This window comes from Stegastes partitus, unplaced genomic scaffold (genome assembly GCF_000690725.1).
Source record: "Stegastes partitus isolate 25-593 unplaced genomic scaffold, Stegastes_partitus-1.0.2 Scaffold93, whole genome shotgun sequence".
In the NCBI taxonomy this organism is placed as follows: domain Eukaryota; kingdom Metazoa; phylum Chordata; class Actinopteri; family Pomacentridae; genus Stegastes; species Stegastes partitus.
The window spans coordinates 469360-479947 of NW_007577824.1; the positions used below are offsets into that span (position 1 = coordinate 469360).

A 10588-nucleotide genomic window follows, 5' to 3' on the forward strand; every position below is an offset into this window, starting at 1 on the left:
TCCCACACAGTCCAAAAACATGTTGAGGTTAATTGGTGATTCTAAATTGTCCGTAGGTGTGAATGTGAGTGTGCTTGGTTGTCTGTCTCTAAGTGTAGTCCTGTGATAGACTGGTGACCTGTCCAGGGTGTCCCCTGCCTTCGCCCTAAGTCGGCTGGGATAGGCTCCAGCCCCCACGCGACCCTCATGAGGATTAAGCGGTGTATAGATAATGGATGGAAGGATGGACTCAGTATTTGGGTCGGTACATTAGTCACACGTCCTTAACGTGCAAAATTTAGATAAGAATCCAGCTTAACCAGTAGTTTCCACCTCAGTGACAATGGTGGCGTCTCATCCTTAAGTGTCTTAGAAAGGTGTTGGGCATTGATTCTAAAAGTTTCAGAAACTCTCCCGGAAGGATGGAACACTGTTCTTCCAAGAGATATTCCTGTTGTCTAACAAACTGGTCCAAAATCTCTCATAGTTGTTCAACTGGTGACTGTAGAAGGTCATAGCAAATGATTCACATCATGTTATTCAAACCACTTGATGGCCCTTTGTGCCCTAAGGATGGAAGCTCTGTCATTCTCAAAGAAACCACTCTCATTGAGGTGGAAATGTTCCATCATAGCATAAAGTTGATCACTCAGAACCACTATGTATTGACTGTTCCCTCTAAAGCCTTGATTACACTCCCCTGTAAATGCACACACCAACACAACAGCTGTGGACACTACGGATGCGTAGCTGTTGTTATTCGACTGCTTTCTAGTCCGCTTGGAGTCCGCTGGAAGAGCTCTGTTCTAAACATGCGCTGTAGCTTGTACCTACGTATCTCATGCATGCACTGTCCTTTTACTGCCCTCCCCATCTGGAAAGGTATTTCTATTCTCATTGTATGTACGCAGTGGATTTCTTGGCCTTCAATGCTGATGATGTGCACATAATCTTGTACTGAAGGCTGTGGTGCCTCAAAGAGTGTCAAATATCACTGTGCACCCCTGTGGCCACCCACAATTTGATAAGTGAAAGGAACTCCAAGTTTCAGAGGATGTTACTACAGTGTCCAAGAGAAAACCGCATTAGAGACAGTATCTCAGACCAAGAAAACGCCCAGTGTTCTAGTGTCAGAGCTGGCCACTGCTTTCAGTAATGTGACCGGAGCTGTTGCATAACTAGGGTCAAACACAGGACCTGGATATCCTTGTGAGCGTTCACTGTTATGCTATCGGGAAGCTGTTGCTCTGACTTCTTTTTATCAGAGAGATTCTATACAGATTTAGTGTTTCTGTCCCTATTGCAATAGAAAAACATACCAAGGTCCTGGCAGTTTTTCCACAAACTTTTCCACAAGGTTGCTAAAAAACACATTTTACTGTACCATAAGTTGTTGTACTGAGATAATCATAACACTTGGACAGAATGTTCTGCGTTGAAAACGTAAAAACTGGTTGTCTTGCCTATGGGTGAACTTTTCCCACCTCAAATACACCACAGTGTGTCTCCTCCAGGGCTACATGATTGGTATTCACCCAAATACTTAGTGTACACATATCAGTCTGTGCACATTAGATGATGAGTACCAATAACTGTAAAGCAGGAAACCAAACTATGTCAGTGAGTAATTTCTGAACTCTCATATAAACATAGTTTCCAACTAGCCTCTATAGTTCAACAACATAACAGAACTCTTGACATTGAGTCATGGATTTTGGTTTGTGTGACCGACTCCAAGATTTTCAGCGACCTCTATGAAATATTTCTAGAAAGCCGCAAGCGGAGAGCTGGTTTCCAGTTGGATGCCAGACTGAGCGAGATGTTTGGCTTACCTCAATCCAGTCCTCACACTTCACAACAGTCCTGTCCGCAGCCTGCACTTAGATCTGGAACTGGTTTAGTCTGCACTGGTCAGGGTTGTGGCTCGGTGTCCTCTGTTCCACACTGAGCTTTGTGGTGTTCTGCTAATTATTTTAAACCAGATGATAAAATTCTAAAAGACACTTCTGTGAGGTAAGAAAAAGAAGAAAAAGTCTGTCCTTTGGATCAGCAGGGGCGCCTCCAGAATTTTTTCATAGTGGTGTCCGCATGGGTTTACTGAAAATCCTAAGGTGGCACAAAAACCAAATGCGCTAACTACATTTCTGTCATGCTGTTGTCATATAGACAATAGTAGAAAATTGTGCCAGTATGACAGTTAAGACATCATATACTTTGGTGTGCTGTTTTAAAGGGATAAAACATTGGGGTGGCCAGTGAAGTTCCAAGAGTGGTCCTCTCCATTTAAGGCACCTCTGCAGCTCAATTCAAGGAAGAAAAATACATCCAATCAAACTCCTGAGTGCTCTGTTTATTTTCAATACCATGTGACCTTAGAAGTGTGCAAGTATGGCAATAGTTTTAAAATTTTAAAATTAGACGGAATGTATTGTATCCCTCCTCTTCAAAAAGGCAACTTCAGATTAATACAATATCATTCTCCAGGGCTTTTGACCATTCATGTGATTGAATGAATGAATGATTGAATGAATAAATGAATGAATGAATGAATGCCCTTTATTGTCATTATACAGTGTACAACTAGATTGGAGAGCTTCTCCGATTTTCAGTGCAAGTAAAAAGCAAACAAACAAAAAACAAAGTGCAAAATTGCTCAGTTTCATATAAAGATAAAAAGGGATAAATATATAAAAAGAAATAAAAGATTTAAGAAATATTGCACGAGAGGATGGATATATACATACAGATTATGAATATTTACATACGTTGGGTTAGAGATGATGTGAATAGTGGATATCTGCAGCTGAACTGTGAGTTTTTGTAACTCCAGTTTGAGATATCTACATTTCAATTCTGACTTGTTCAAGATACTTTTAATTCTGCTCAATTCAAGATGTCAACCATGGCCTTTTTACATCTCCTAAATTTCATTTGAGCTGATCAGAATGACTTTGTTTATATCTTGAGCTGGAATTCTGCCGAGGGTCATGTGTTATAGTCGAGTGTTGACTAGCCATATGATGTTACAGAGGCAGCACCCTTTTTAAAGACGATGTGGCACTGCGGCTGTAAAAGCATATGACAAGCTGTTTAATCCTCACGTCAGAGCAGCCGGAGGCCAAAGTTCAGTAAATTTTTACCGACAAGTGACTACTGAATGAAGCTCTTGTCCTCAATAAACTCCTTGCTTATAAATTCCTTCTATTTTATGGTATCTTTTTTTAACAAATATAACTTCTGCTAAAACTGTTCAAATGTTTTCCTGGACCAGCATCCAATAGAAAGTGTTACATGAGCAGCATCATGCACAACAAATCAGGCTAGACATGATGATACAGATATATGTTATTTCATCTTGTCAAAACTGAATGATAGTCAAGATATCTGGAACTAAATTTCTAGTCAGAGTAAAACTATGAGATTTATGTGTTAATTTTGGGGCCACCGTGAAGGAAGTTCCATTTAAAAACTCCAAAAATCTGGCTGTGAATTTACTAGACATTATCTGTAGTTTAACAAAACAGGTTAAATGCATAATATACATAGTTTCTCTTCAAATTACAGCAAGTATCTGTAAAATAACATGATTTTTGCAGATTTAAAAACAGTTAAAAGAGCATCATTTTATGTTCAAATGTCTCTTTCATATGATTGTGTTGCAGTGACACAACACCTTCCAGTCATTCAGGCAGTTACTGTAGCTTCATTCACATCTGTCAGAACAGGTTGAAAGACTTGATGACTTGTTATTAAAGTGGAGCAAATTAGTTTCCCTGTAATATCGGCTGCTCTTGAACAAACATCACATGAAGAGCAGCAATGCAAGCTCAGATCATTTGCCAAACAAAACAAGAATGACAACAGAACAATATAAAATAGAATAAAACTTTATTGATCCCTTCAGTATAAAACCTCAGGGAAATTGTGAAATAGTTAGATTATTATATAACTTATATAAATAATTGTTATATAGTGCTGGTGAAATAAGTGTCACTGAATAAACCAGCGGTCGTTCCACTGGATGAATGAAACAGTGCGCCTTCGTTTATACGGTTGTTTTTAACAAACTGAATTCATGGACTTCCACCGTTATCTTATCTTTTAGCTGACCAGCCTCTCATGGTTGCCAACATCAACAAATATGCAAAGCCGTCTGGATAGTGAGCGAAGTCAAACCAGGACAAGCTGCGTCTCTCTGAGGCCGAGGGACTGAAAACATAATGTATGTAGAAGGCTTTATAAAACCCCTTTAAAGTATTTACTGAATGTTTATTCATGCATTAAAACTTTCACCATTGAGCCACAATATTAAAACCACATATGACTCATAGATTTCTGAATGCGTTTAGATTAAAACTAACATCCTGACAACCAACGTGATTCACTTGATATGCTGCTAGTGCCTGTTTTCATGTTTCTCAGGGATTGAGGCAGACTAATATGTTGGCAGACGGTTGAACTTTAACCAAGATGGTGTTGGATCAGTGTCATTTAAAACGTCAAGACTGGTCACACTGTCTGTTTAGCAATCATCTGGTTTTACATTATAACAGGTGATGCTTGGTACCACATAACAATGTTGGTTTGGGGCTTATTTGTAGTGAAGAGCAACCCTCCTGTTGTGTTGTGGGTCAAATTGATCGGTTTTAAAATAAAAAAAAATAAATAAAAAAAAAATTATAAAATAATGTGGCGAGTGGCGTGGGCGGGCTACTAATAGATTTGCCTAAATAATGGACGAAGGTGAAATAAATGTTGACCGCCACCTGGGCTAAGGTTCACACCCAGGAAACCCACACTAGTCCTGGTTCACTCACAGCAAAGCACACAGGTTGGCAACACACTGGGTGAAACGTGGGTCAACATTATAAAAATTGATTTTATTTTCTTTACAATAGTTAAAATACATGAACAGAATTTAAAATATAAAATTTAACCCACATCCCACAAGGCCGATTCAAAAGGAAGCAAGTCAATGAAAGAAATTAATAGACAACTCAAGAAGCAATTATAAATCCTTCCAAACACATGCAAAATAAAGAAAACTCAAAATACAAAGCATAGCATAGCAAAGCAAAATTACACAAACAAACTAAACAAGGCAACACACAGGTAACAGAAGTAAATATAGCAAATAAAATGAAGCTGAGCTAAGCAAACTTAAACAAAATATAACACATCAAACCAAAATAACACAAAAAAAATATTACAAAGGCGAGACAAAGCAAAGTGAAATGATGCAGGGCAGTCCCAACATGCAGCCACACCTCCAGTCACACATCCATCCATCCATTATCTATACACCGCTTAATCCTCACTAGGGTCATGGGGTGCTGGAGTCTATCCCAGCTGACTTAGGGTGAAGGCAGGGGACACCCTGGACAGGTCACCAGTCTATCACAGGGCTACACTTAGAGACAGACAACCAAGCACACTCACATTCACACCTACGCTGAACCCACGCTGCACGAGGAGAACATGCAAACTCCACACAGAAAGACACCGGGACGCGAACTGGCGACCTTCTTGCTACGAGGCAACAGTGCTAACCACCTGCGCCACCTTGCAGTCACACCGCCGCTGTCAAATACATCTAACTTAATAAAAACAACAACAACAAAAACAACAAATAGATTAAACTAAGTCACAGACTGCTTCCCTACCATTCAGCTGCCTTTGGTTGTCACCTGAGGGACACACGCCGACGTAGCGGCAACAGTAGAGAACACCAAGTTACACCTAACGGGCCGCCGCGAGCCAAACGCACCGGCACGGGGTCCGCGACACATGTGGCTACAGTAAAAGAATACCAGTTCCCAACAGAGCGAGTCAGTGAGGTAAGACGCTGGCGAGGCAGCCACGGCTACGTTACCGGCGTCGCCGGGACTAGAAAGCGAAAGCAAGGCGACCCGGAAGTGGGCGGTCTCAGGGTCAAGAAGCAACAGGCACCAAGATGGACACCGCAGCCTTATAATGAGAGCCCTCTAAATAACACACTCACAGTCGGGGCAGAAATGAGGCCTCATCCTGCCACAATCAGAATAAATTAAACGTGTGTTTATATTCTGATGATTCTGAGAATGAACCAAATGAGGAAACAGCAATTCATATTCCTTCAAGCAAGACATTCACATTAAAACATGGAGAAATACAGTGGTCTTCATTCCCAAATATACCTCAACTGTCTGCAGAAAACATACTGACAGTGCCAGAGCCCACGAGGATGGTAGTGACTCGTGTGACTGACATCACGTCAGCTGTTGAGCTGGTCATGCCCAACTCACTACAGAAAATCATTCTAGAAATGACTCATCTAGAAGGAAGGTGTGTTTTCAGGAAGAAGTGGACGGAGATGGATGAAATGCATTTACATGCATTTTGGGGGGTCCTCATCCTGGCTGGGGTCTATAGCTGAAAGGATGAATAAAAGCCAGTTTGTAGGATGCAGACACAGGCAGGGCTGTATTTCCTGCCACAGCGCCTGTAGAGACTTTTCATGACTCATTTGTCTTGATTTTAAGTCAGCAGGTCAATGTGACCCTGAACAGAAGAGGGTCTGGTGTTGATTTATTTTTATTTTTTTTTAAATCGATGTCATGTAAAACTTTTTTTTTTTTTTAAATATATGTAGGTCTTTCCAGTGTACCAGATAAAAAGTCTTTACGTTAATTTTTTATGAAAAACGAGTGAATTATCCTCATTGAACCGTGATCTGTGAGAGGTAAAAACACCATTGCACTAAATATTGATTGAAATGGTTAGTGATGGAGCTAATAATGAGATATAAATATTTATTAGGATTTTTTGGTTTCTGGCACTTTTGGATAATCAAACATGCCCCTGGTCAAATTGGAACATTATTGTTGTTAAAATGTTGCTGTTCCTGAGAAACGAACATAACAGGAGGGTTAAGGAGACCCCTACTGAGTCTCCAGGACTGAAAAGTGAAGCCAATGTGGAAGTGTGTTAAACAATGACACACAATGACCATCAGGGGGCGACTCCTCTGGCTGCTTCATCAAATCTGATTGTATAGAAGTCTATGAGAAAGTGACCCTATGTCTCCCTTGACATGTGACCTCAGTAAACATATCGAGTTTCTGATCTCAATTGCTAGTTTAGTAAATAATAGACTTAATAGTTTTAAGTCTGCTTCAATTAGCGTAATGCTTATTTTGTGAATTATGGTTCCATTTACAGTAAAACAGACAACACATCAGGGTATGTTTTAGGGTCGGGCAACCATGCGTTTGACAGTTTGCCACTCTATCGGCTTTTACTTGTTTTGTTGGATTTTAAAAGATCCTATGATGACGACAGCCAAATGCCAAGCTCCAGAGTTCCCAAAAGGTAGTCCCCGAACCAATGGATGACATCACAGTGGTGACATCCATTTTTTTTGCTCTCAACGCGATCTGGTGGCAACATGAATGTAAGATGATGCTCACAAACTGTCGCTGATGAATAGCAAGCTTCCCTGCAGGCACCAGTAGGGCTTGACAGGTTGAAAACATTGCGACCACTTGAGAATGTCAGAATATTGAGGTACAAACATCAGGTGAAATGTGTTTTCTGGTGTTTTGTTTTATTACATGCTATCTACAAAACTGACAATTGTACATATGAATAATCTTATATTAAAGTCTTTACTTTCCTCACTAGCTGTGGCCATTTTGAAACAAAAATGAGAAGAATAGAGCTTCAGCAGGAGAAGAGGAGAACTTGGAGTTGAGCATTGAGTCATTCATCCTCAGGCATTTTTCATTTTTTGGCTTTTTAAATTTCCACTCGAAAAACCTCCCCAAATTTTGTCTGTAACAGCTCCACAACTGCAAGGCCAAAATGAACAACCTTAGGCCCTGTGGATAAGAGGCACTTAGGAGAAGTTTAAAATACAATAAGCCTATGTGTGTCCGCCTCAGGTCCGGTTGAGATTTGAAAAATCCCAGCAAAAACTGACATTTTACCTCTGCCTAATCAAAACGGTAAATTAGAGAGAATGAACCGCCTCATAACAATGAATCACTGATGTGACTGAACCGATTCTAAAAATTCTCAACTACAGCTTTACCAAATATGATACAAACAGAAATGAAGCACAGCAGTGACACTTCTACTGGGGTCGCAGGAATACTAGGCGGCCTCTTTAGTTGAGGTACTAAGCTCGACAACCTTTGAAAGAACAGGTACAGATAAAGCAGTTATGCAAACATGGAGTTGGACAGGGACTTATTTTTGGCTGCACTTTGACTCCCTGATTATCAACAACTGCAACTTTTGTAACTCTAATATTTCTTTAAAAATCTGTTTGATATTTCATTGAAATATAAATAGTTTATTAAGTGACAGGTTTGAATTTTGCCATAATTTTTAATAATACAGAACTGTTGGAGCGGTGGTTTTGTCAGTAGGAGGGTGAACGCTGACTTATCATTTTGCTCTTGTTTTTTCAGTTCAGTGTGGTGTTTTTTTTTTTTTAAAGTGCTTTCATAGATATACCTCATCAGAAATATTAAAATGGAGATCTGAACAGTAGAAATACCAGATTTTTGTGCAACTTTTGGAAGCTCCAATGAAAAAAAAAAAAGCCAACTATTGTTGGCTGTCATGCTAAGCTAAGCTAATTATCAAAGGAGGGGATATACTTTTCATTCTCATTTAAGTATTTTATTTCTCTCTGTCTCTTCGCCGGCTGCAGTTGATCCAAAATGGTGCTGCTGGGCCAAAAAACGTGAACATATCACTCCAGTCTTGGCATCTCTCCACTGGCTTCCAAAGGTGACCGAGCCTTTTCAGTGGCAGCCCCCAAACTATGGAACAGCCTACTGCTGGACATTAGGGCTGCTCAGACTGCTGAATCTTTTACGTCTCGGCTAAAGATCCACCTCTACTCGGTGGTTTTCACCTCAATCGGGCGCTGACCTCCTGGATGCATAAGTCTGTAAAGCACTTTGGTCAACCCTGGTTGTTTGTAAATGTGCTACAGAAACGAAATTGAACTTGACCTTCTCTGGTTCTTTTATTTTCTGTTGTATGAAACGCTAAAATTTGCTTATCAGAGGGATGCATTCTATATTTGATTTTGTAAATAATGTGTAAATGAGGGCTGCAAGGCGGCGCAGTTGGTAGCACTGTTGCCTCGCAGCAAGACGGTCGCCGGTTCGTGTCCCGGTGGGGGCACCGGAATCGTTCTGCGTGGAGTTTGCATGTTCTCCCTGTGCAGTGTGGGTTCTCTCCGGGTTCTCCGACTTCCTCCCACAAGTTCAAAAACATGTTGAGGTTAATTGGTGATTCTAAATTGTCCGTAGGTGTGAATGTGAGTGTACTTGGTTGTCTGTCTCTAAGTGTAGCCTTGTGATAGACTGGTGACCTGTCCAGGGTGTCCCCTGCCTTCACCCTGAGTCAGCTGGGATAGACTTCAGCCCCCCACGACCCTAGTGAGGATTAAGCGGTGTATAGATAATGGATGGATGTGTAAATGAGAAAAAATATTTTACAAGAAATGTAATTTAAAAACAGAATTCTTAAAAAAAAAAGAAAAAAAAAACAATCTTGTTGTCATTATGTCTGTTATTATTTAAGTCGTTGTTGGTCATCAAAATAATGGAAGCCATTTTACTAGTCAGGAAAACAAAGATTATATTTAGAAGTACATTTGTAGGGTAAGTACATCTTTAAAAAGCTATATTTTAATTTAGCCAATTCGCCTGTAGCACATATTTGGCATCTGCAAGAAGCTAAACAGCAAGAAAAGTAGTTCAAAATTGGTTGAGTTGTGATTATTGTCACAGTGGACAGATTTCCGACAGGCACCAGGAGGCACAGCTTCCCAGCAGCAATACGACAGCTGCACTGAGGAAATCACACATACAAACCTATGAGTTGCTTTTTCAAAACCAGCTGGATCGTGCTTTCTGTATTTACAACCCATTTCTCGATTTGTTTGCGTTTTGAGGCTTACAGTTCAGCAACCCCAGCAACATTACTCAACACAGCTTTACCGCTGCCAAACCCACGAGTAAGTCCTCACCCTGAAAGCCCTCCCTGTTCCAGTGTTAATGCCCAGGTAACCCAAATGCAGGGCGCTGACCAAGAGTTCAGACGAATAGAAATAGATTTTACTGAAAGCTCTTTGGGAGAATGGAGGTGAAGGGAGATGAAGGTAATGGAGGGTGAACGTGGCTGCCTGAGAGTAGCAAACAAGCTGGTAGAGGAGGCAAAGCAGGGGAGAGGGTAAAAGAGTGAGCGTGGACATAAGGGTGAGGTGCAGGAAAGCTGGTGTCAGGAGAGGCAGGACTAAGGGGAGTGATGCTGGTTGAGCGGCTGGTAAGCACTTAGTTTGGTGAAGCAGGCAAGCAGACGGATAGGTAGCTGACCTGATGCACATTTTGATTTTACAAGCTTTACGCTTCCACTCACGCAGCGTTAGTTACTTTAAACACAATGGATGATGGAACAAGCTTTTAAAAATACAACACGCTGTTAAGGATTAAACCAGCTGCTTCCAACTTTTATGGCTTCTCACAAAGAGCAGTGTGTAGACGGAGTCACATGTCAGACTTCTGTTAGTTAGAGTTCAGTTAATAACTTCACTAAAAAGTGAATTTCC

General features: G+C 40.7%; 1 protein-coding gene across 1 annotated transcript in view; it reads right to left on the reverse strand.

Annotated features, from left to right (window-relative positions):
* The window catches only part of LOC103354032 (alcohol dehydrogenase 1-like), a 17926-nt gene that overhangs the window by 6696 nt on the left and 642 nt on the right, over nucleotides 1–10588 (reverse strand). The gene's annotated exons all lie outside the window — the stretch shown is intronic.